The 27,382-nt window shown below is 48.0% G+C and overlaps 1 protein-coding gene across 1 annotated transcript in view; it reads right to left on the bottom strand.

Annotated features, from left to right (window-relative positions):
- IFT140 (intraflagellar transport 140) overlaps positions 1-27,382 on the bottom strand; it is a 1,386,753-nt gene that overhangs the window by 847,409 nt on the left and 511,962 nt on the right. The gene's annotated exons all lie outside the window — the stretch shown is intronic.

Below are 27,382 nucleotides of genomic sequence, written 5' to 3'. Positions count from 1 at the left end.
TCCCGGGAGCCGCTTCATCCATGTGAGGAGGATGCAACAGAGATCGAGAGTGCAAGTCCCAGGGGGCCAGAGGACTTGCCCACACCTGAGCCTGCTTGGGTGGATTACATAGCCCCTCGCCGCTCCCAATTCACGGGACGCGCGCCGGGCCAAGCCCGGGCCAAGAGCGAGCCCGTCTGAGCCTGTCGGAGACCGGACGAGGCCCGGCCAGGCCCCCCCTCTGAATCTGACTCTACAGTAAGGTTAGTTTGCTAAATACCGTTTACATATCCTTTTAAAAACTGGTGGCCTGTGTCTATAGTGACTGGGTGGGCTCTGATACCATAATCCGGATGAACAAGCGTGACGGGAGGAGGATAGGTGCACTGAATGGCAGTAGCGTGGCGGGGACGCTAGACCAATTAATTTTAAGGGCAACGTCAGTTCTGGAAAAAGAGATAGCGATAACTGAGCATCATCTATCCCTGGATCCCCAACAAACCAAAAGATCATCCCTGGGTCTAATTGCGACAGCTTGATTCCCAGTCCACCTTGCAGCTGACTAACACACCTACGATTACTGGTGGGGTGAACAGCTCTGTGACTTCCCTAACTGAGGCACGGGAGGACATTGTAAAATCACCAGTAGTCACAACTAAAACTGCCTCCAGTGCGTCCCTAAGAACGTCAGCCAGACCCACATCAAAAAATTAAAATATCATCAATCAACCGACTCCTGAACCAAAGGTAAAAAGAAAAAGGGGAGGCGGTCCATAGAGGCCCGCCATTGCGAAAGCGCTAAGGACCAACAAAAACAGAGGTCGTGTTTCAGCTGATTAGCACAGTGCACAAGGAAATACCGCTGCTGCTAGCATGGATTTTAATTTCGACTCAATGGGTGGTCACAGTTCGAACTCTAATGAGGAAATGTGGAGGAGACTTGTAAATTTACTAGTGACCCTATTAACTTCGATTACTTACAGATTGAGCCGGATTGAGGAGCGTTTAACAGAATCCGAAACCCAGGCCAAGACAGGTCTTTCCACCCCAGTGGGCATTTCGGCCCCAACCAAAATCTACTGCTGCGAATAAATCAAGCAACTTGGGGAGCAGGATCTCAGCATTGGTTACTGTTAAACCTAAATAATAAATCAAACTGTTCCCAGGGTGTCTTCCGATGCTGCTCTAGCAACCTTTTTACACAGGAACGATGTTGATTCAGGGAAATTATTAGGTGAATTTGCCCGATTAAATCTCAGCACTCCGGGCGATGACAGAGTGGCAACGGTAACAGAATCAGCCAAGAACTGTAATTATAAAACTTGCCCATCGGATGGACAAGCTAGTACAACCGTTGGACCACAAGGAACATGGGGTTTGGAATACAATGACATGCAACCTAACCCTATGGCTCTCAATCTTCCCCCAGCAGCCGCCCCTCTAGTGGTTGTACTGACGAATATTCCACCCTTGAGAGCAGCACAGACTGAAACCACTGATCAACGTTTATTTAAAGCTTTGCACTGGCTTAACACTTGTCTTAAGGATGCTGGGTTTTGGAAGGAGGGTGTAGAAACGCATATGATTATGGTTAGACGAACATCGTGGATAGGCCCCTTCAGGAAAGAAGGGAATGGTGACTGTGTAGTCGTTAATTTCAATAATGTTCATATAACAAGATTTTTGTTGGATAATCTGGGATGGATGTCAGGCAGACATACCGATAGAGTGTCCCTACTACCACTAGGATATTTCTATAGACCGGGGCCTTGCACCCCTAATAGGTGGAAATATCAAGGGATGGATAGGCAAACCAGGGCACCCTTTGGAGAGGTACCAGGACCAACAGCGGTCCCTCTGACCAATAGATTCGCCCCGAACTGGATTTATGTGATTGACTACACTTACCCACCCCGATTTTAGAAGAGCATTCTGATAGCTGTGATAACTCCCTCCAAATCCCTATAAAGGGCTTACATCGATTGGAGGAAAAGAGCCAGGTTTGTTTAGAGCAACCACCTCTCTGTAAATTTGGAGGGTATCATTCCTCCCCCAATCTCCTTAGTATCCTGGAACATCGCCGGCTTATTTACCAAAACTTTATCCCCTGACTGGTCATGCTTTATCAAGGGGTATGATTTTATTTCCTTCCAGGAGACCTGGTCGGTAGATATGTTCTACCATCCAGGCTATCTGGCCTATGGTAAAGCGGCAACTGCAAACACCAAGGACAGACCTAGTGGGGGACTGTTAATATGGGTTAAGCAACAGACTCTGCTCCAAATAGGGGAATTACCTACAGATAGCCCTGACATCAAGGTCTGCTCACAGGGAGAGCCAGATCTTATATTATGCAATGTGTACGCAAGAGGGATTACGGGCGGGAAAGCCTCACCAACAATTGCCCTCTTGGATGCATTTATAAATGACTTAGATGGCTCAAATGTCTTGGTTATCGCAGGTGATCTAAACTGCACATTTGAGCCCCTAGGCCTAGATGATTACAGCCTCAGTATGGAGGAAGATCAGAACTGGGGGATACCATCTCTAGCGCTGCCACCGATTAATAAATGGTCTGAGGCGACGCTACAGTTAAAAAGTTTAAACCTGGGGAAGGGGCTTAGGGCTGCCAACAGGTGATCACCCTCAGATATGGATGGCACTAATACCTTTTCCAACGGGACTAGAAGCAGCAGAATTGATTACATCCTCCTTAGCTTGGAGCTATGGCCCAGATTTGTGGACATGCTGGTCCATCACAGACCTGAGAGCGATCACGATCCACTTTTATTAACCTTAGGCAGGAAGGGATTGGCTCACCCCAAGGCCGATATGGAAACCGCAATAGGCGAAGTGACTATGGCCCTAGATTGCGACGGTTGAAATGGGCAGTAGTTTCTGAAGACGAAGGCGCCCTAAAGCAGATTAAGGCTACTATCGAAGAAACATTATCACTGCTTGGCTACAGACACCCCAGATAATTCTTTTTCAAACCTCACGAAGGCCCACAAGGTTTTATTTGCTATAGAAGACCCTATAGGCAGAATTTAAAAAGATCAGCCAAAAGGTACGATGAGGCTTGTGGAGTTGCATTTAAGCACCTTTCAAATGCAATTAAGTCAGGAGTACCTTACGAGATTAAAATAGCAAGGGCAAACTATAAAAAAAGTACAAATGCAGGCAAAGAAGGCCTTTGATGAGGACAGGTGGGTAAGCCTAACCAATGCCAGCAAGGGGAAGAACTGGACCAAATTTTGGCAATTAGCCAAATGGGGCAGTGGTGTGATTGATCCTACTCCTGTTAATAATACAATTTGGGTGGAGCATTATCAAGCCCACTTTGCTTCCCTGACTAGCAACATAACAGCCTACTCTGAGGTCAACACTGAGGCTGTTTTAACATTTGAAAAAAGGGAGATAAAAAGGGTCCTGGATGGGGTACCAGCAGGCAGGGCCCCAGGCCCGGATTGTAGCCCGGCCGATATCTATAAGCACGACAGGAAGAACTGGACAGAATATATTTTTATCATCATAAATGCAATTGCTAGAGGCGCACCAATTCCAGATACATGGCGCGGGGCTGAAATCAATCCCATTTATAAAAAGGGTGATCGTGCCAGTCCTAGCAACTATAGACCGATTGGTTTAATCAATACCCTACAGAAAATAGTGGCTAGACTTGTGATAGGTAGGGTCAATGAATGGGTAATTGACCAGAATATATTATCCACCTATCAAGCGGGCTTCAGACCCCACATCAGCACTATTGACCAAGCTTTTAGATTTATGATGATTTATTTGAACACAGTAATCCTTGCAGGGGGGGACCCTCTATGCAGCTTTTGTTGATTTAAAGTCAGCATTTGATTTACTGCAACGTCACAAGCTATGGGACTCCCTAAAGGAGGCTGGGATGCCTCTAGAAATCCTAGGTTTTATTATTAAATTGCATGTGGCGAATTATGCCCAGGTAAGGTGGGGACAGCAGGGCGAACTGACTGATAGGTTTCCAGTTAATAAGGGAGTGCAGCAAGGACGTGTGCTTGCCCCTACCCTATTCTCCCCGTTTATAAATAAGGTAATCAGTTATTACACTGATTTTCCAACCGATGCTCCATCTCTTGCCGGTTCAATGGCCCCCCTTTTAATGTTTGCAGACAACACTTTAATTTTATCCAAAACTCAGAAGGGTCTGCAACGAGCCCTGAACAGATTTACAGATTTTTGCAACGACCATGAACTTGTAGTAAATGTTGACAAAACCAAGTTCATGGTGCTGCACAAACATAAATCAATAAAAGGCAGAGTAGAAATGAAAAAAGCTCCCTTGGAACAAACTGATACCTTTACATATTTAGGAGTGACTATGGGTAGGAGGATGAACTGGACACCACAGTTAGACATCCTAGTTCTTAGGCATAATCAGCTAGCAGGAGCCTACTAAAAGAACATCGACTCTCAATGACTAAACCGGTAGGTCCGGCTATAACGATTTGCAATGGGAAAATTAGAGCCTCTATAATATATGGTGCAGAACTTTGGGGGTTCGCAAATGTATCACCCCTAGTTCGGGCACAAAATAAGTTTCTGAGATCACGGACCGCCCTCATTCAATCTACCCCAATCAAGCCTTTGTTATTAGATCTAGGCTGTACTTCTATTGACAAGGTGGCAGGATTTAGACCTCTAGCTTACTGGAGGAGGCTATGGACCACCCCAGAATTGGCGTCCTACGCTAATGCTTTAATACACATTAGAAATGCTGACCTGTCCTCGAAAATTAAATGGCTGTAGAAGCTTAAGTGCAACCTGCTTGACATGGGGCTTAGACACCTGTGGGAAGACCAGATAGGAAATCTATTCCCCAATAAAAATGAGTACAAAGCACTCTATTGGGATATGATTATTAAGAAGACCCTGTTGCTGGTGGGTAGTAACTCGCTCACAGGTATTTTTCTGGAGCACTAGCTTGCAGTGGAAGTTGAGGCCTACTGGAATCTGATTACGAAACCTGGTGATAGGAAACTATACCACCAATTCAGAGTGGGCACTCTCCTGTTAAGATCTCTCACTGCAAAATGGAATAAGGTGTCAGAAACTAACTGTCCCTCGTGCTCATCCCAGGAGGAGTCGTTAACCCATGTTTTGTTTGTGTGCCCGGCCTATAAGGGCCCCCGTCGAAAGTGGCTGAAGCCGTTGTGCTCAAACCTAGGTACTAGATCGGGCATGACAGCTCTGCACATTCTGTTAACAAATACTTGAGCAGATATTGTTATTGCCATGGCTACATTCCTTAGCTGGACCTGGGCATTGCGAAGGAAAAATCTCCCTGCACTAGGAACTATCACATGAGTACACTACTGGCATGCGGGTATTCCCACTGTAGATCTTGTAAGAAACGTTTTTTATATAGTATTGTGCCTTTTTCGTTTTTTTCTACTGCTATTTCATTATATAATTGATTGGGATTATCATTATGTTCATATCAAATTTGCCAGAATTGTATGTTTTAGGGTAAAATCATTTTTAATGACACTTTTATGATTGTAGCGTGTTTTTTATGATTGAAACTATGGAATAAAGACTATTTGAATTGAATTGAATCGAAAAGATGCCTCTCTGTAATCATAGTTCTCATTCAGGGGGATTGCCAGTAAAATCCTGAGCACTAAACTATTCCGCCCATGTCTGCGATCCTGGATGATGTTACAAAATAAAAATATATTTTTTCCCTAGCAAATCCATAATTTTCTTATAAAAACAAATCTAACAAATTATAGAAGGCAATATTTGACAATTTACATTTATCTTTCCTTAAAAAAAAAAGATTCTAAAATAAAACTTTCTAAATAAAGAATAGTGGCAAGAAAATGTCATCCACAAATCTACTTTTAGTAGAAACGTGGGAAAAAAATAAGTCACTGTAGCTAGCTAACCTCAGCTTTAACAGGCTTGAAAACTGGCACTGCTGCTTCAAGATGGAAACAAATCCCACCAGTATTCTATCAAGCCTTGTCAATGACAGTGCCCCAGTTGTTTTCGATTTGATACTTAGGATCCTGTCTCTTGTGCAACAATTTCTATTTCTCCACCAGGGAGGTGAGAGTATTGCGTAAGATTTCAATGCATAGTCCCCTGAAAGGAGAATAGAATTGGAGGTAAGGAACTCTCACATCTCCTTCAGAGGATACCCACTGATAAGCATAAGCATTATAACAGTAAACACTTATCAGACATCAGGTGGTAGATGAGAAAGTAAACCCAGGATCTAATCGAAGTGATTATTCAAGAAAGCTAGCCCTACCTGAGCATCTGCCCTGGAATCTGAATCCAAATAATATTGTCTTTTTAATGTGTGGACTTTCCTTACAAATCTCTATTATGGGGATGTTCCTCAATAAAGTGATAGAAACAGCCTTACCCCTAGTAGATTGAGCCTTGGGTTAACACAATAAGGATGTATTGACTTTCTGGTAACAGAGAAACAAGAAATAATCTCTAAGGAAACAGACTGTTTTGAGATGGGCCACACAGTTTACTAATAGAAAGACAGATCTATGGGTGTTGCTCATCTTTAGATGCACCTTAAAAACTCATCTAATATCAAGAATATCTTCATCTGGAATGATTTCAAAAGAATGTGGAAAGAGAAATCATCTGATCACACGAAATTCAAAGACAACTTTGTGGGAAAAAAACTATTGTGTCCTCAGGACCACCATCTCATTATGGAAAACTGTGCCGGATCTGTAGAAATAGAAAGCCTTGATCTAGGTATTATGTTGTTGTACTATCTGTCTGTACCATTAAATTATTTGTCTTCATTGCTTGGATAAGATATTTGAGAGCCAAAGGTATTGCACTCAACTCTAGCAGGTTGATATGGCGTAGACTCTCTTAGTCGGATAATTTACCTTGTACTTAAAGATTATCCTAACTTTTATGGGAGGCATCAGTTACGATCGTTTGAGATGGATTGTCTTGTTTATTTAGGACTCCTTTGAAGAGCTTTTCCATTTTGCAGCACCACTGAAGAGACTGTACTGCTGACAAGGTCATGAATAGTTTGCATTCTCAACTGTCTTGTCATCAACGATCAACCAGACACAGCTGAAGAGATCACATGTGAAGACGAATGTGAGGAGTCTACTAGTGAAGAGGCTTGGAGAACCACTACTTGTGATGTCTTCAAAAGATTTTGATACTTCAGTCGAACTGAAAATAGTCTCTTTGTAATGTATACTTTTGCTGCCTCTGTGTTCAGAACTGTTCGCAAAAAGCAGCTGAACTGAAAGTGTACTGAAGTCGACTTTGTGGAGTAGACTAGTAGATCCAGCTAGTTTTCCGGGAAATAAGACAAGACTTCTGGAGACATTGACACCTTTATCAGCCAGTTGTTTAAGTATGGGTATACAAATAGTTATTGGGCCTCAGATAAGTGGATACTACTGCTATACGCTCTGATAATGAGTGTATTTGAGGCCAAGTGGACCTTACTTTTGTAATGCTGAATTTTCACAATAAACCAAAACCAAAGGGGATGATGGACGGAGTGTTGAACATTGCAAGCACTCAGCCCAGTCAACTTGATTTGGGTTTAATCCATCATCATTCTTTAGCTCACTCTGCCACCCCAGTTCAGACATGGCCATATGCAAATCAGTCTGACCCTGTGCCTCATGGGAACAGTCCAGCTCGAACTGCCAAACCATGCCTTCCCTGGACCGGAAACAACCATGCTGGGACCGGTTTCAGGTTCATAACCCTCATCAGCCAGGCTATCTTGAATCCAGTGGCAAAGTGAGCAAGAGACCCACGTCTGGGTATACCCTGCCAACTTAGGGCGAACAAAGCAAAACCAAAGGGGATGATGGACGGAGTGTTGAACATTGCAAGCACTCAGCCCAGTCAACTGATTTGGGTTTAATCCATCATCATTCTTTAGATCACTCTGCCACCCCAGTTCAGACATGACCATATGCAAATCAGTCTGACCCTGTCCCTCATGGGAACAGTCCAGGACGAACTGCCAAACCATGTCTTCCCTGGACCGGAAACAAGCATCCTGGGACCGGTTTCAGGTTCATTACCCTCATCAGCCAGGCTTTCTTGAATCCAGTGGCAAAGTGAGCAAGGGACCCATGTCTGGGCATACCCTGCCAACTTAGGGCGAACAAAGGAAAACCAAAAGGGGATGATGGACGGAGTGTTGAACATTGCAAGCACTCACCCCCAGTCAACTGATCTGGGTTTAATCCATCACCATTCTTTAGCTCACTCTGCCACCCTGTAGGCTGTCCGAGTGTCCAACGCAAAAAAAAAAAAAACAACGGGGTCGTCTTTAGACTCTTTCCAAAGTACCTTTTATTTCAGGACTTAGGTTTATTTTTGTAAGAGAAGTTTCTCTTAGGCAAGGTGAAGGAAATGAAAAAAAAAAAAACTTGGCCTTTGGACTTGCTGCTCTTTTCTACTTCTCCCCGTCAGGCTCCATGGAAGGGCAGAGAGAAAAAAAGAAAAAGAAAGGGGCCGGTGTTAATCACACCTGTCTTTCTAACGGTTACAGTGTGCTACCATCACCATACGTGTGAAAGGGAAAAAAGGCTCAAAAGTAAGAGGGAAGGGTGTGCAAGGAAGGGAGGCTGGCAATATCAGTGCTACCCCTTATCACCCCACCAACCCCACCAGAATGCGCCCCTTAATAGCACTTGCCTTGTGCCACGACCCGTCAACAGGGCCGTGGCGTCCGCACGCAGGGCGTCCTCTCCCCTCCTTGGGCCACCGGGTATGTGCGCCGTGTATACTCTTGGGTGAGTCTCCTCCGCGCTCCTCTTCCTCTGGGTCTCGTCTCTGCTTGGCTCTTCCGCCAGCTTGTCTTTGGGGGTCGGTACATCCTGTGGCTTGTATCCGCTTGCCTCCTCTGACAGCTGGTCTCCGCCTTCTTGATCGATGGGCTCCTTGTCTCCCGCTGAACTCCAGGTCACGGCATTCTGACTGTGCCGCCCCTCCTTCATTGGTGGTGAGTTTTTATCGTCCCTTCTCTGTTTCTGGGTTCCAACGTCACCACACAGAACTAGACCGCTGGCGGCTTCCGGTCTTCTCTGGGAGTCCTCGCCCGTTGTTCTCCACTTCCGGTTGTCGGCTTCGGTGGCTTGCCGGTCCTCCTCACACACCCCAGTTCAGACATGGCCATATGCAAATCAGTCTGGTCCTGTGCCTCATGGGAACAGTCCAGCCCGAACTGCCAAGCCAAGTCTTCCCTGGACCGGAAACAAGCATCCTGGGACTGGTTTCCGGTTCATAACCCTCATCATCGGCACTGGGGTGAATGTATAACATTGTTCTACATTCTGTCCATCAACTGTTGTTTTTGCATTTGTCACCCCGAGTGGGACGGGTATGCACGGACTTCTCCATGCCACTGGAATCAAGCTATCCTGGCTGAAGAGGGGTGAAACCCCAAAACCGGTCCTAGGATGCTTGTTTCCAGTCCAGGGAGGACCTGGCTTGGCAGTTCAGGCTGGACTGTTCCCATGAGGCACAGGTTGAAGACTGATTTGCATATGGCTGGGTTCAAACTGGAATGGCATGGTGAGCAAAAAAACGATGGATTTAGGCCCAGATCTCTGTACTGGGGTGAATGTAAAACATTGTTCTACATTCTGTCCATCGACTGTTGTTTTTGCATTTTTCACAATAAACCTCAGGAACTCTTGATGTTTATATATTATTGGAAAATGGAAGTAGGCGTCCTGAAGTCTTTTGAGCGCAATATTCAGTAGCCATATGTCTTCTGTAATGCTACCCATTCTTGATGGGTGTTTCATGATGCTTTCCACTACCAGATTGATGTGCAGAAAAGGGACGAAGGGAGGAGTCACTGTTTATCTCCTTCCAGGGATCTGCTTCTGGCCACTGAATGTTGCTGGAGACCATTTATGTTTTAAGTTGGTGCAACTTCTGTTGTTGTGACTCATAATGGAGAGCCTACTAAGGGGTTTGAATGCTCTGAGGGAAGAACCAGAGATCAAAGTCTGTGTTGCTTCTTCAACTCCTTCTCCAGACCTATATTTGCTCATCAGCATGAGCGCAAAAAAGATATGATCTCAGAGAAAGGCAGATTTTGAGATATGCTACTGAGCTTCAGGTATCAGGCTTGTGAGCCCTAGCCAGGTTGAGTGACACATGACTAGGATGTGAGATTAACCATGAGCTGCAAAATTGGAGAAATCTCCAGCTGTACATAAGATCTAGTTTGAAACCATCATCCTTTCTGTCAATAACTCCTCCAAATTTTCTCTGTCTTCATGAGGGAACCTGTCACAGAAACGTAATGAGTTACACAGGGTTTTTATCATGAATGGTAAGTAAAGCTGTTCCACAAGTTTTCCTCCTTACAGAGTAGAGGCATTGATTTTATTTTTCAGGAGGAACCATAGATGTTACAGCAGTAGAATGATTTATTTTCTGGCTACTGAGACGGTAACTTAATCAGATTCACTGTTAAGATAAGAGGGACCTGATCTGGGGCATTGTATCTATTTTTCAGGAGTTATTTTGTAAAAGATGATGTCAATAAGAGTTCCTTTGCTGGTATTAAAAGCCCAGGAATGAGAAGGAGCAAAACCCCGCTATAAAACAGTGAATCAGTGTCTTGAAAATAACAGACATCAAATTTGTATCTGAAGGCACTAGATAATTAAATTAAAATGTTGCTAACTCTCTCATCAAAACTTTATTAAGTGTGTACATCATCGATGTTCCTAGAGCACTTTCTAGAGAGTTGGCTACGGACAGGGAAGTCTGGGTGCCCCCTTGCATCAAGCAAGATTTGAGGACTCCTAAAAGAACTTGCCCGTAATAAAACACTTGGCTCTGATGGACTCCCTGTAGAATTCTATTCCACCATTGCTACACGACTGCCAGACAATTGGAAAGGCTTTATATATCCTCATTAGAGGAAGGAATACTCCCTCCTTCTATTAGGCAGGCATTGGTCATCTCATAACTAAAACCAGGAAAATCACCTACTAATATGTCATCTTGCAGACCCTTATTGCTACTTAACATGGAATATAAAATTCTGAGCAAGGTGCTTGCGCGCTGACTGCTCCCCGTACTCCCAAAATTACTACACACGGATCAGTGCAGCTTTGTTCCGTGTCGTAACACTTCACTCAACACAACAGACCTACACCAGATCATTGATGTCGCTGGAGAACACTATCCGACGGCCGGTTGCCTCTCATTGGACCTCCTTTGATACCCTTGGTTGGGAAGTCATGTTTGCAACCCTCACCCACTTTTGTATCCCTCCCAATTACATACTCTGGGTAAACCTTTTGTATTCTGCCCCTACTGCGAGGGCTCAAAGAGGGTAATACATTTCTTGCTCCGATCCGGTACTACGCAGCACCAGACAAGGATGCCAACTCTCACCATTAATTTTTGTTCTGGTGCTGGAAACTTTGCTGCAGCGATCCGTCAGGATGCCCAGGATTGGGGAATCTCCTTAGGCCGCATGATGCACTCAATATTGTCGTACGCCGAAGATATGCTCCTCTACATGAACGATCTCCATATGGAGTTAGACAGGGTCTCCCAATGGCTCTCCACGTTTGGGGACTTCTCTGGCCTCTGCCATAATATCGACATATCAGGCACCTTCTCATTTGAGAAGACATATGGAGAGCCCTTCTCATCATTTGGGGACGTAAAAATACAGGTGGCGCCACAGATGTTCCATTATCTAGGCATTCAGATATGCCAGGAAGCACTAGACTTAATGGAGGGAAATCTCATGAAAAAGATCGCATCCCTCAAAACACAAACTGATTTTTGAATCATGCTGCCCTTATCAGTGGCAGGTCGCTTGACCCTTGCAAGGATGGTTATGCTGCCTCGGTTGCTGTACCACTTTGTAAATCTACCTGCCCTTATATCGGCATGGGTCTTTAATATGTTAAACAAGTTACTGCTTGATTTGGCTTGTGGCAACGGCTAACATAGGGTAAGCTTGGCTAAGTTACAACTTCTACCAGATAAAGGAGAAATGGGCTTCGTGGACTTTTGTCTGGTGGGACAGCTGGTCGGACTAAACCTCACTGAGATAGGATACACGAATACTATGATCAACCAGGGACAACTGCACAAATTGATTTGTCCGGGCTCTGTTTCACCCAGTTCTGGTGCTCGCCTGTTGAGTACGGCCTTTGCATATTGAAGGGTGGTCCTGCGTTATACTGCCCCTTGGGTACCTTATGTCTCGAATATCCCTTTGTGCGGTCTCCCCTACGTCTTCAGGCACCCTATCTGCGAGAAGACTGCGTCCTTGGGGGCAGGGGAAAGTGACAGCAGTTGGAACGTTATTTGCAGACGGCATTCTTCTATCGCACTTGGATTTTACGCAAAATTATAACCTACCAGAAACCCTATTTCTGACACACAACAGTATTACCCGTTATATTCGCAAGCACTGGGCGGCAGAAGGTGTTGAATCAGATACCCATGAGATGACACAAACGATGTACACCATAGGCCACGTTATTATTATTTTTTTGCGTTCAAAACTGTATGTTTGGATATAAACAGTATCATCATTCTGACATCAGTATCCTTATAAAGTACCACCAATCCCCAAGTTCAGATCCCACCCACAAAGTCCTATTTGGAAGAGAGTCCTTAGTATCCCCTATACGCCACCCATAGACCCCAGACTTTTTCCCATTTCCGTGGTCAAGCTCGACTTTGGAATACCACTTTTTTGGCTGGACAGCATCAATTAAAGTCTGACTTCGAATCCGCCACCCGTGGGGGCCGCCCCACCCCCAGGCCCTGGATATATTCCTTTTTTTTTGCTACCACAGTCGCAATCATTTATTAAGATATGTCGCCCATGTTTCTTCCCCAGTCATGCCCAATATGTGCCATCTAACCTCCAGTGAGATCGTCTGGCCCACTACTTCAGACATAACTCGCGTTATCCCTCCCCAGTACTGCTGGATTTTTGGACAGGCCCACAGAGTGTAGATAAATGAACCCACTTCCCGACAGCCCCTGACGCATTAGTTAGTGTAGCAGTGGGCCAGTCGGTGTATGATGGCTCTAGAGGAGTATGATCTGTGAAGGATACGAAGTTGTATTAGGCAGAAACGTGCCCTCATGGGCACTTTCCTGCGGCTCTGGAGTGCCACCAGCCAATCACCATACTCCAGTATTCCCACGTCTGCCTCCCAAGCCTCTAGTAAGGCGCCCAGTGGGTCGGGTGTGTTATTTATAATCTTTCAATTTATCGAGGAGGTGGATTGATCAGGCCCTGGGTCTAGCAAAAGTCTGTCTTCTAGGGGTGTGTATCCTGGGAGTTGGTCACCTTGAAGGATGTGGGCGCTAAGTAAATGCCCAAATTGGAGATAACGGTACTACTTGAACGTGGAAATCGGATATTCCGCTTGTAAGTCCTCAAAGGAGATTATGGCCTGACCCCTCCAGACATTCCCAAAGTGGTCAATCCCAAGCCAGCTCAATTTACTGAATCTGTTCAGATTCCTCACCTCCCTTAGGAGATCGCTATCCCATAATGGAATCATCCCTGTCATCCGGTCTACCCATCCGAGTAATGTTGTGGCCTCTTGCAAGATGGAGACAACTGTTTGTGTGTGGCGGCAATTGTTGTTCTAGCCATTTGCAATATAAAACTACTGGGTACCCTTGTCGTCCCATCGAGTGACGATCCACCCTCTATGCGGATTCCTCCTGTCCTGTGAAAACCCAATCATTAATTGTGACCAACTGGTCTGTCCAATAGTACTTTCTAATATTGGGGATCGTCAGGCCCCCATCAAATACCCCTCTCAGCAATTTACGGAGGGCTATCCTTGAGCTGCCTCCATCCCATAAAAGCTATCATAGTTCACTATCCACTTAATGGAAAAAATCTACCAGTGTTTTGTATGGCGTGTTCTGCAGGACATATATTAGACGTGACAAGTGTAGGAGAGTAGGGTCTGCTTCCTATGGTTACCCCCACTTTTTGCTGTGATTTCTGTTTTTTAGACTTTAGTGTGGCTGTGGCCCAGCTAATCAGGCCCACAGCCCAGCTGTTCTCTCTCTAAATTGATACAATGTACTTTAGGGTACATGCCAGATTGGTTACTGGGACACCCTTGTGAGCCCCTATATAGTGTACCATAAGTACCCAGGGCATAGGTGCACCTTAGGCCTACCAGGGGCTGCAGCATGTATTGTGCTACCCCTGGTTTGCCTTCCAAACTGACACCACAGGTCTGTTCACACAGCCTGGGTAAGGTGGTGTAATCACCCCTTACTTAGATATAGTATACCTATATCTATATATACATATAGACACATATACACCTATAAGTCACTCCTATGGCAGGCCTTAACAATCCTGGAGGCAGAGGGCTTGGTTTTATGTGAGCGGGTGCCCTAGCATAAGCTGAGCCCCTCTGCAGCTTTCGGAACCATCTCCTTATATCTGTTCTATGATATAGCCATACAATATACTCTTAGGTGCATTATAATGCTCGCGGTTAATGCTAACTTTGGTTTGGTTTTATCAAAACATGTTGTGTAAGGTGTCAAACACTTTGGAATACTACCCCCCGCCAGTCCTGGCGGCGGGGGTAGCATTCCACCCTTCTAGAGGGAGAAGACATGTAGTTACTGGTTTACCCGGTTAAAGTTGAACAGAGCCTCAGCATCACAAAATGGATGCTGCTGCTACAGACACGATTCTGACCTCCTGTTGCTGGACGAAACTCCGGCAGGGGAGGCCTGGACAATAGGTTTCCTGTCCAGGGAGGTGGCAGCATCTCCCCAGACAGGCTTTAGTGTATTGGGGCAGGGAGGGCTGCATTCAGAGAATGCTTCCAGACACTGCCTGGGGCACACAAGGTGCTCCATGCATTTCCCAGTTCAAACCGGTTGCTGGGGCACTCTGCCCCAGCTCTGGCGCGAAACTGGACAAAGGGAAAGGGGTGTAACCATCCCCTTCCCAGGTCCACCCATAGGAGGGAACTTAAGGGTAGTCCAGCCCCTAAACTTAGTATAAGTATAGGAGCCCGGTGACTAGGACTTTAGATTACCTTGGACGAAACTCTGAAGCATAAATCCTGGACCTTCGACATTCCATTTCGACTGGAAGACGGAAGACATCTCCCTTGTGGTCAAGGAGTGACCACCCTGTTCAAACAGGCACCAACAGCAACTATGCTGGTCTGCATTTTCGAGGCTCCCGCCGGATCCCAAAGAATCTGCGACACAGGACACGGACTTCCAGACATCTCAGACCCGACCTTTGCTTACAGCAAAGCTGAGACTCATGGCGGACACGAGAGACGTGGGACCGGAACTCCGGGACATCCTGCATTTTGCAAGCTGCACTCACTTCACGAGGTAACTCGAAGTCGTGCATTGGGGTGCTTGAAGCCCCAGTCCCAAGCACCATTTGCACCGAAGCTCAGAGGCCCCCACTCCACGAGTGACCTGTGGGCCCCACTTTTGCATTTCAGCTCGACGCATCTTCGCGGTTCCTAGTCTGTTGGCTAGTGAGCCTCCCGAAGACTTCCTTTTAAATCTAACTTGCTTTCCTGGTTTCTCCAAGCTTGCTCAAACTTCCCTACGAGGGAGAAGTTCCTCAGACCTTGCTGGTCTGCTCCGAAGCCAATCTCGACATCCTGCATGGGTTGCGTTTGTCAAGGCTTGATGGGTCCAGTCCGGATACCGACACTGCAGTCAACTAGATCCTTCGTGGGACAGCTCGAATCCAGCTCCTGGTTGTCGTCGACGCCTCCTGGTCCTCGTGGCTGAAGAGACAAACTTCACATCTTCACCTGAAATCACCCGACACCTGGTGGCATCTTCCTATCGCCGCCCTGGTCACTGGCAAGTGACCCAGACTCTGTCCCTTCTGCTTTCAGGTTCTACAGATCTTCGATCCACCCTTGGATCCACCCGGACACTTTTCCTCTAGTCGCCTGCAGCACTTCTTTGCTGCTCTCCATTGAAAACGACAACGAAACCCGACACGAAAAGACACCTATGCACCCGGCTTCCCTGAGTGAGGTAACACGAGTACTCCGGTGCTCCCGTGGGTCTTGACTCTCGAAGTGTCCTAATTTAAAAGGGTTCCATCGTAGTCCATCCGGAAGTGTCCTTAAATTGTATATTTGTTACTTCTACGTTTCCCATAGAAAGTCAATGGTAACCCGCGGCTGTGTTTAGACACTGCACGCGTCTCCCGTGGGCCTCCTACTTCCTAACCTTTGGTTGTTTAGAGTAGCCCCAGCGATTCCACAGGCCCCAGGCCTACTTTCTAATTCTCTTGTGGTTCTTATACCACTATTTTAGTATATGGTTTGTGAGGCCCCTAGGGCATAACGTATACTGTGCAACTTATCGTATAGTAATTGAGTAACTTTTACCTCTGACCTCATAAAGAGTGCAGAGGGGTTGTGTTTAGAATAAATACATATATATTTGATATATTCCTTGTGTGGTGTCCTTTCATTTGGTACTCAAGGGATTATATTTGGGAAAACAACTTGCTTAATACGCTCTCTGAAATCTTAGCCTGATGACTGCTGGTCCATGCTACCACTAGGATAGCTTTCTATAAGGTTGACTTTACAACCACCATCAATAAGGATTGATTAGACTGGTGCAAGGTGCCCAGTAGAACTAATGGACATCATATGCCAGGCTAACTTCTCACAACAAGGTAATCGTATTGAACAAGACAGCCCTTCCTATCAGGGATACCGGCAGTTCTCTCCAGTGTGCCACATCCCTGCGCAGCCTGTCCAGTTGCGGGAGTAGATTATCTGCCCTGAACTCATTACTGTTCCTGGATATCAATACACCAAGGTATTTAAACTGTTCCTTTACTAGATGGATTGTCTGCTAGCTGGGAAGGCCAGGACAAATCCCGACAGACAGGGGGAACAACAGGGATTTGTCCCAATTTATCTGATGCCCAGAAAAGCTGGTCATACAGTACATAAAAGAGACAGGCACTGGATATAGTGTTACTTCAAGAGAACCACCTTAAGAGCCACGACTGTAAGGCCTTAGACTTACTTGACCACATTATGTGGGCACAAGCAGGATATATGTCAGAATCATGAGGGGTAGGCATCCTCACCCATAAGTCAACACCCTACGTCCTGGACAAAATTTGATCAGACCCACTGGGACAATATGTAGCCCAAACAGGACAATGGGATGAACAAATATTGAACCTTTGCTCAGTCTACATTCCTCCCAGACTACAGAAAGTCACACACCCAGAGATAGCCACACTGCTCCTGAAACTCCTAAAAGAAATTCTGATATTGGGAGGTGGCATGAATGAGATGGCCTCAGAAGAGAAAGATAAACACCCTTCAGGGAATGGGAATAGAGGAAAAACACAACTTCACACATTTCTGAACACTCCGTGTCTAACAGATAATTGGAGAGCACATAACCCCCAGATAAAACAACACACCTTTATCATTATGGGGTGCATGGCAGCCTCTGACGGCTGGACTATCTCCTGACACAGCACACATCCCTACAAATTTTGCGGGGGCTAAGCACCTCACAAGAGGCATCTCGGACCAATCACCGACCTGGGTAACATGGGCAAGGAACACAGACAATGGGCTCTAAACTCCTGGTACCTCAAAAGCAAGGAGATTCAATATTGACTCTGCCTAGGTATGGATAATTACTTCACTGAAAATGAGGGAACAGAGGTCTCCTCAACTACGCTATGGGAGGCATATAAACAGTGATAAGGAGACAGGATTTGTCCCTGATATTGGAGGAAACAATTAGAAATAAAGGTAATTGAATAAGCTCGAAAAAAGAAATAGAGAAATTAGAAAGGCACACTACCTCCCACGCAGATTTGCACATTTCCCGAAGAACAGCACTGAAGCAACAGGAGTATAGAGACATTATAATAATAATAAATGGGGGCGTGGCTTAGCGCGCGATGCGAATGGACGCCTGCGGGTAGAGCTCCGTGCCGAGCTCCCCTTCCCGGCGCTATTATCCGGAGAACCACTCTGCAGAGCCAGCCGGAAACCACCGGCGCGAGGTCCACACATCCCGACACGGCGCCTGTCCAACTTTGGTGCCGATCGGACTCGCCCCACTGCACCGGGGAAACTCGAGGAGCTGCTGCCGCACACGTCGGCCCCAGACCCGGCGGATGCCCAAGACACACCGGGGATTCGGTGGCGGAGGTAGGCCGGGAGGCGCGGCCTGCGGCAGACACCAGCGGAACGCGCACACCCGCAACTGGGGCCACCCACGGCTCGTCCTCAACAACAGGCGGACACAGCACCTCCTGCTCAGTGGCACTCGGGGTCGTCCCGGTGGAGGGGAGACCGAGTGGGAGTAACCCGGGACCGGAGGCTGGAGCCAGATGTGCGCGGGGACCCGGAGCCGACTCCCCTCATCGGACGCCACGTGGCCTAGCGCCATGGAATGACGGAAGGTGAGCGACCTAGCCACGAGTATCTGAGGACATAAACATTGTGAGAGTGACCGTGCGCGGAGGCGACAGACCTCGGCTGGGAGCCACAACCACACGGTGCAACAGCTGCGACACGGGGCGCGCGAAACCTCCGCCACCGACTGCACCGGCGGCGCGCAGTCACCAAGGGGGCGAGCTACGCGCCTTGGAACCGGACACGGCGCAAACTCCCGGGCAGAAGTGGGACCCCGGTGCTCGTACCACGTGCGCAACACCAACACGCAAAAGCGTCTGACATCGGACCCCCGGACAGGACCACAACATGGCGCCCACAGCGCTGCATTGGTGAGTGCGAGCCATAACGCCCTTGGAACGGGGGGGGCCGGCGCCGGGCCCATGCTCACGGGCAGAAGGAGACATAGGTGATCGACGGCAGCCAATCTGGCCGCCACCCACATGTGAAGGGCCGCCAATACACACACGACGAAAGCTAGCCCGGGTAGAACGACGACGAATCCACGGGGCGAACGCGGCCCACCCCAGTTGAGGCGTTGAGAGGTGTAGCACACCAGGGGACACGCGGACGACTGGTGAGCCCGGTCGAACCACAGCGAACAGCCCGGGAGGGACACGCCACAGCTGACTGACGGGTGTGGACCTAACGGTGCGTCCACCCAGACCCGAATACCAGCAACCACCATCACACAAACGAGCACGCTGACCACCGGCCTGCCACTGGTGGCCACCTTGAGGGCTCGGCCCCGATCCCCAACCCTCCACGGATTCGAATCCTAACCCACCCACCGGGAACCGCCTCGCTGCAGGCCTCGCTGGGGGCGCTGGCAGCTGACCTGGACACTGATGTCTAACGGGACCAGGGCACGAGCTGGGACTGGAGGCGCAAATAACAGAGACAAGATGGACAAATCTGGCAAGTCCACTGATCAGGACCAGACAGCGGCGAAACTTGACACCATGCTTGCGGCCATGGAAAGACTGGAGGAGTCTATCCAACTCACTCGCACCTCCCTGGCCACCAAGATTGACAGTGTGGCCATAGACCTCACACACCTGCGGGAGGATCATAAAAAACTTGCGGACCGCACCACATCCCTAGAAGACAACATGAAGGAACTCCAACCTCAAGTAGAGCAATCGAATAAGCACCTGCAGGACCTGCTGAACAGGGTGAAATTCCTAGAAAACAGAGCCGAGGATGCGGAAGGCAAGGCACGAAGAAACAACGTGCGACTAGTTGGAATTCCGGAAAAATGGGAGGGGAAGACACCGGAGGAGCACATGGAGCGCTGGCTGACATCTATCCTGCCAGAGGGTTCACTCTCGCCTCACTTCGTGGTGGAACGCGCCCACAGGGTTCCCACCACACCCTTGGTGACAGGCTCTAACCCGAGACCCATGCTTCTCCGCATATTGAACTACAGAGATAGAGACTCAATCCTACGTGAGACGCGCAAACTCCACGAAATATGAATTGATAACGCACAGGTGATGTTCTTCCCGGACTATACAATACAAGTGCAGAGGCAAAGACACTCTTTCCTAGCGGTGAAACGACGTTTGCGCCAACAAGGCCTACAATATTCCTTGTTATTCCCGGCAAAATTTAGAGTGATAGCCGGTGAGTGGACATATTTCTTCACGGACCCTGACGAGGTGGAGGCATGGCTAGACAGCGGCACGGACTCTGCCCCCCCGAGCACCAGCGGATCGCTCTGGCGGACGCCAACCCGGCGGGGGCAGAAGGCGACGCCGACCTCGACAACGTACACAGACGGGCGCAGGCGGAGCACCGAGAACACCCCCACCAGCTGATACTTCGCAACAGGAAAAGCAGGAAGCCCTCCGCCTCGTGATGGAACTGAGTCGCTCTCCCGCACTGAGCGAGCCAGCTGGCGGCAGCGGACGAGACCCTCCCAGCGACGATGAAGCCATCTATGGTGTGCCGGACTCTCCGGCGACAGAAGCTGGACCGGACGTCACCCCTCAGAGTGGTCCTCAGGGGACTGTGTCTAGGCACACAGGCCCACTCTAGGCGACAGATAGAGAAAGACCTAAAACACCTAGAAGCCGACCTGCTACAGGCAGAACGGGAGGCGTCTGAGGGCGCCAACACTAGGCTATTGGAAGCGAGGGCAGATCATGATAGATTAGTGGGTAGGCTAAAACATGTCAACTATGCTGCTCATTCGGCCCGCACACACCGCTATAGTGACAAACCGGGCAAACTGCTGGCCTGGTTGATACGACGCGAAGACCGATCTTCCCCGGTGACGGCGATAAGCCCTGCCACCGATACAATGGTGTATACACAGGCGGACATCCATGCCGCTTTTGTGACACATTACAATGCGCTATATCGGTCAAAACTGCGAAATCCGCAGCCAGATATAACGGCGTATCTAGACGAAGTGACGCTCCCCACTCCGACTGATAGCCAATGGGACGATCTTGGATCGCCGTTAATGGCAGATGAGCTACGTGACGCCATTTTTGCCCTTTCCAATGGCAAAGCCCCGGGCCCGGACGGACTGCCGGCTGAATACTACAAGGCCTACTCGGACATTCTAATTCCCGAACTACTCAGAACATACTCGGCAGCGTTGGAGGACTCATCCTTACCCAAGTCCATGAATGAGGCAACATTGGTGTCTCTCCTCAAACCGGGCAGAGACGGCACACTCCTCGGCTCATACAGACCTCTGGCTCTGTTGAACACAGATTACAAGATCCTGGCGTCGACTCTAGCCCGAAGGCTGGCGGCCCTGGTGCCTGCCTTAGTGCACAAAGATCAGAACGGCTTTGTCCCAACAAGATGCACCTCCCAAAACATAAGGAGGCTGTTCCGAGTGCAGGAGTACGCAATCCAGAACTGGCCGAGATCGGGCTGCTTAATATTAGACCTTGAAAAAGCGTTCGACTCCGTGGAATGGCCTTATTTGCTAGAAGTGCTACGCAAGTTTGATCTGGGTGACGACTACATCGAGTTGGTGGGATTGCTGTACAGGAGGCCCGAGGTGAGAGTGCGCACGGGCGGACTGCTGTCCGAGGTCATCCGAGTCGGGAGGGGCACCAGGCAAGGCTGCCCTCTCTCCCCACTACTCTTTTCACTGGCGATGGAGCCTTTAGCCGAGCGAATGCGCAACAGCGGCGCACAGTGGGGCATTCCACTGGCGGATGGCACACATATAATATCGCTGTACGCGGACGACTTACTTCTGTACGTCAGAGACCTCGAACACCTACCACCGGAGCTATCGGACATCTTCCGAACGTTCGAGACCATGTCCGGCCTCAAGGTCAACTGGGCCAAGTCGGGGCGTACTCATTTGCTCCTAACACCCCAGACCCTGAGCTCAGGATCAATGGCGAGAGGTTGCAGTGGCACCAAAACACGTTCAAATACCTGGGAATCCATATTCATAGAACCCCCCCCCAGACATCTTAGATGGCAATTTGACACGAGCCATAACATCCATCAGGGCGCAGATCGCCTTTTGGAAAACTCTCCCCATCAATGTGCCGAGCAGGGTGACTTTAACGAAAATGATCGTCCTGCCCAGACTCCTGTACTACTTTGCAAACATTCCACTATACGTCCCGGCCCGCATTTTCAGAGAATTGGAAACCATGCTTAGAGACTTGATTTGGAACACGGGAAGACCCAGAGTGGCACTGACGAAATTGTACGTTCCAGTCAGCGATGGTGGCCTAGCGGTACCAAACCTGGAACTCTATTATCTGGCGGCGCAACTGCAATGGGTAGTGGCTTGGCTCTCCGGTAGGAATCATGAAGACACGGCCACAGCTGTGGGCGCACTATCCCCGCTACAGATACACTCATTATTTCACCCGCTGGCGAGCACCAGGAAACACACCCAAGTACACGTAGCAGTGGCTGCGAAATGCTACTCTCGATGCCTACGGCTCACCAAAACCACTACACCGTATGCCCCGGCGCTCCCGCTCCTAGCCACCCCAAAGGCCGCGACAGTAGTTACAGAAACGGCCCTGGAACAGTGGACACGCTCGGGTATAGAAACCATGGCAGACCTATACGCTGACGGCGCTCTGCTACCCTTCGAGACACTTGCTGCCGACACGGGGTTACCAGCAGGACAGTTCTTGCAACACGCTTCCATAATCAGAGCGCTCACGCAGAAGTGGGGAAACATTACTGAAGAACCTCCCATACACCAGCTGATACAGTACATGCACGTCATGGGAAATGGCACACACGTGGTACACTAGCTAACCCAAGCACTGCTCTCCCACACACAATGCACCCTACAACCACTGCGGGATAAGTGGGCGGAGGACAGAGGGAAGGCCTGGACGGACTAGGAATGGGCGGTGATATTGGCGGGCCCCAAGAACACTCCTCGCAACGCACGCTTTAAACAGATTCAGTTTTATATCTTACACAGAGCATACCTCTCCTCAGACAGGATAAATCTATACTTTCCAGGTGCAACAGCAGGGTGCCCGAGATGCAATACAGAGGGAGCAGATCTCTTACACGTGCTGTGGCAGTGTCCAGGGATCCAAACATATTGGCAGTCGGTGTTGTCACTATTGGAGCGGAGCACGGCAATGCCAATTCCTCACACATGGGAGGCGTGCATACTGGGCCTCTATCACAGAATTAAACGCAACAGGATGCCCTCCCGCTTCTGGGATCTTGGCCTCATCACAGCAAAGAGGCTCATTACTAAACACTGGAAGCGCGCAGACCCACCCAGGACAGAGCACTGGCGCACCTCACTGGACACCTGGGCAAAGGCGGAAAGCATATCCCTTCACAATGAGGAGACAGCAGGGCTGCGTAAATTCCCCATTGCGGCACTTTGGGACGAAATGCTACACTCATTCCACAGCGAATTCCAGACACTAGAAGAACCCACAGGACATGCCTCCCCAAGCGGAGAACACAGAGACAGGTGCACAACACCAGGCACTGCTGATGTTGGCCATGTTGCCGGCACTCCTGTCACATAGTTGGAACGAGCACTGCCCGCGCCCCCCCCCCCCGCTCCACTCGCGCGGCACGCTCGCCGCTGGCCACGCATCGCCCTCTCTGTCCTACTGGGACGGGCACGGACCGGCCATGACACCACCCCTGGGCCCCCCCACTACGTGATCAGATGTCCAACACACCACACGCCATACACCTCCAAGTTTGGTAACCCCACATCTCCCCGTTTTTATTATCCTAACCTATCCATTACAACATGATAACGAGGAAGACATGATTGAGTGATGTTTCCGCCATTGTATTTCATTGTGAAGTAACAGTGTACCTCACGTTTCGCTCCGTGATCCATGTATGAAATTTCATTATTTTTTTGCATTTTCGTGCAGCGACATATTGTACAATTCATGTTTTCTTTATCCTGTGAACCGTATAAAGGATATATTTAAAAAAAAAAGATATATAATAATAATAATAATAATCCACATTTGTAAAGCACGAACAATCACCCGTAAGGGTCTCTAGGCGCTGGGGGCCGTCGGGAAGATTAAGCAAGCTATTGCCCAGAGTCACATGGTTCTGGGCTAACCTGCCGCCGGAGCCGGGGATCGAACCCTAATCCCCAGATTCCAGCGTCAGTCACCCTGGCCGCGGCGCCACGCCTCTACCCTTTGCGGAGGAGGGGGCCAATGCTACCTACATCACAGCGACGCCTCGACAACGTAGGTAATTAGGCAAGCAAACTACTGGCTTGGATAGAACATAGGGAAAAACTAGCTAACTGGACCCTTGCAATTCAGGGTCTGAAGGGGGAGACCCACTTGTGCAATTCACATGACAGAAACACCATTGTGGAACAGTAATGAGCTGGGGACCCTAGGAAACCTAAAGGGACTAGATAGGTAGAACATAATAGGCATCTGGAAGTTAGGTGACCTCTGGGAGGGAGGAGCTCCAGGACACCTACCACCTGTCCAAGACAGAAACATACCATTGCCTCCTGGTAAGACTCATATTGCCAAGGGGAAGGAGATCCTGGATGCCACACTGCTGGAAGAGGGAGTGCTAATGGAGCCCCTCCTCAGAGGAGCTATCTCCTTCCTGTACCTGAAAATAGTAAATAACTCCCAGGGACATCTCCACCCGCTGAGAGAGACCTGCAAGACAAATCTGTGATCAGTCAAAGAGGGGGAGCGGGAGTGGGAGGAGGCACTGCTGGACCCTAGAGAGTTGCGATATGGGCAGGATTTCGCCTGGTGCAGCTTCATGTATTGCACAGGGCCTATTATAGAAGAACCACTCTACACAAGATGGGGAGAACACCCGCCACAACTCTCTGAGAGGGTGTGGCATAATGGAGTCTTTCTATCACATCATATGGTATTGGCAATCCACCCTGGGTAGCATCTCACATACAAAAGGGACCCATATTGATAGCTCGCAGAAACAAACCTTACTCAATAATATAATAGGCAAGGTCTCCATTGCGCCTCACCAAACGACTTGGACAGCACTTGGTCTAGTGGTGGGAATGTATGACGTTACAACGCATGCCTTTACAACTCAGTTTTTACATTGCAACATCCTTTACAGCGCACTACATTACATCGCATGACACTACATCGCATTTTTAGAAACTACCTTTACAAACGCATTCCATTACATCGCATTATACCTTTACAATGCATACTTTACTATTCTAACTCCAGGGGGTGCAACAGTAGGGTAAGTGTTGGATAATGTAGGGGTAACAAATTACTATTCTAACTCCAGTGGGTACAACAGTAGGGTAAGTGTTGGATAATGTAGGGGTAACAAATTACTATTCTAACTCCAGGGGGTGCAACAGTAGGGTAAGTGTTGGATAATGTAGGGGTAACAAATTACTATTCTAACTCCAGTGGGTACAACAGTAGGGTAAGTTTTGGATAGTGTAGGGGTACTATGCATTGTATTGGTATCCGTTGTAGTGACATGTGATGTAGTGTCACATGTTGTAATGGTATGAGTTGTAATGGTATGAGTTGTAGTGACATGCGTTGTAAAGGATGTTGCGATGTAATGACTGCTTTGTAAGTGTAGTGCGATGTAATGGTTGCGTTGTAAAGGATGTTTCCCAGTGGTAGCCACAAGAAACATAGCCAGAACATGGGGCAGAGAAGAGGCAACAAAGTTGGAAGATTGGAACAAAGACATGAATTGGTGTATGCTAGCAAGGAAAATGATCTACAAAAGCAGAGGCTGCCCCAGAATGTGAGAAAAAATATTGGCAGCGTGGGGAGCAGTCACCGGGTATTGAGAGCTTTTAAAGGACAACAAGCTATAGTCCAACCAAACACGGGTTGCTGCTAACTATGTAATACTGTGCTATCTTTCCTTTAATCTCTTTAGTTTTTGAAAATGCTAATAAAAACAAATTTAATACATGGAGAAAGTGAGAGAGCATGAAGAAGGTTGATGCTAATCTAAAGTGATATGGAGAGGAAATACCCATCTACGTTATAAGATCTGACACGGGTGAGGTTCTATACACACCATTGGAGATTTACAGGGCATTCACAAACCACTATAGGAGGATGTATTTCATTCTAGACAAGCATGGGGGAAACAGATTAGATGTGTATCTAGCTGGGACTGTCATGCCAAGCCTGTCTGTGGAACAGAGAGGCATACTGGAGAGTCAGATGCCCAGAGAGGAGCGCAAGACACCGAAGTTGGTTTCGTAGCCATCGGAGCTCTATTTGCCTTAAAAAAGAAACACAGGTCCCTACGTTATAGACAATGCATGAATATGCATTTCATAGAGGGAGCTTCCCAGACACCACTTGTGAGGTAACAATTGTGTTGCTGCCTAAAGCTGGGAGACATAAGCTAGATGTGAAGTGTTATATGCCGCTGGCACTGTTGAATTACGAATACAAATTATTGGCAAAAACACTAGCACATAGACTAATAATGTGCACAAATGGCGTAATGCATGCACACTAGAGCAGTATAATTCCAGGGCAAAGCACACACACAAATCTGAGAAGAGTATTTTTTGTGCTTGACAAAGCGCCCTGCATGTGCTAGTTGACTGTGGTGGCTTCTATAAATATCGAGAAGGCCTTTAACACCTTGGGGCGGCCATTCATTTTTGCAGAGCTCCAGAACATGGAAATAGAGGGAAATATTATCAAATGAGCTCATCTACTGCCCACAAACCCAGTAACTGGGGTTCTCTCTGGCCACATATTTTTTAAATCATGGGTGATCAGAGTGGCAGGCAGTGGTGTCCGCTCTTCCCTCTTTTGTTTGCACTAGTAATGGAATCACTTACCTGTGTAAAACAGGAGAGCAGACTAGGATTGCCATGTGGTACATATATGGTTTTCCTTGTACACAAATGACACTCTCCTGTATCTCAGGGAGCCCAAGTGGAGTCTCCTGGGAGTATTAAGGTGTTGAGTGAGTTTGGGTTATACTCTGAAATTAAAGTAATTGGGGAAAATCCTGTTTGTTTACAGTTTTCCCGGAGTGTGGCTCAGCAGGTGGTAAGGATTTATTATGGCAAATTTCTTTTGGAAAATTGTATCTGGAATTAGATCCTCCATTTCCTTTTGAACTAAGCTCCCTCTCTCCCCCATGGGGTGGGTGGTAATTGCTAAAATGTTAATTTTGCTAAGATTATCATACCTCTTTGAAGCCATCCCCTTAGTTCTGAAAGAAATGTTGTTCACAGAAATCAATTAATGGATATATTCTGTGAGACTAAAAGGAAACGACTGGCCTTCACGAAGGAGATGAGGTCCCTGAATGAGGCCAAAAAGGGCTAAGTGACCCTGAATGAGGGTGGTATGTGAGTGCCAAACCTACAAATGGAAATACGTTACTTACCTGTAAACTGTGGTTCTCCAGTATTGGTATCTTTCATAGATTCACATGCTTGAAAC

This window comes from Lissotriton helveticus, chromosome 10, assembly GCF_964261635.1.
Source record: "Lissotriton helveticus chromosome 10, aLisHel1.1, whole genome shotgun sequence".
Lineage (NCBI taxonomy): Eukaryota > Metazoa > Chordata > Amphibia > Caudata > Salamandridae > Lissotriton > Lissotriton helveticus.
Note: the sequence above shows the minus strand (reverse complement) of the source record. Positions and strands in the feature narration are given on the sequence as shown.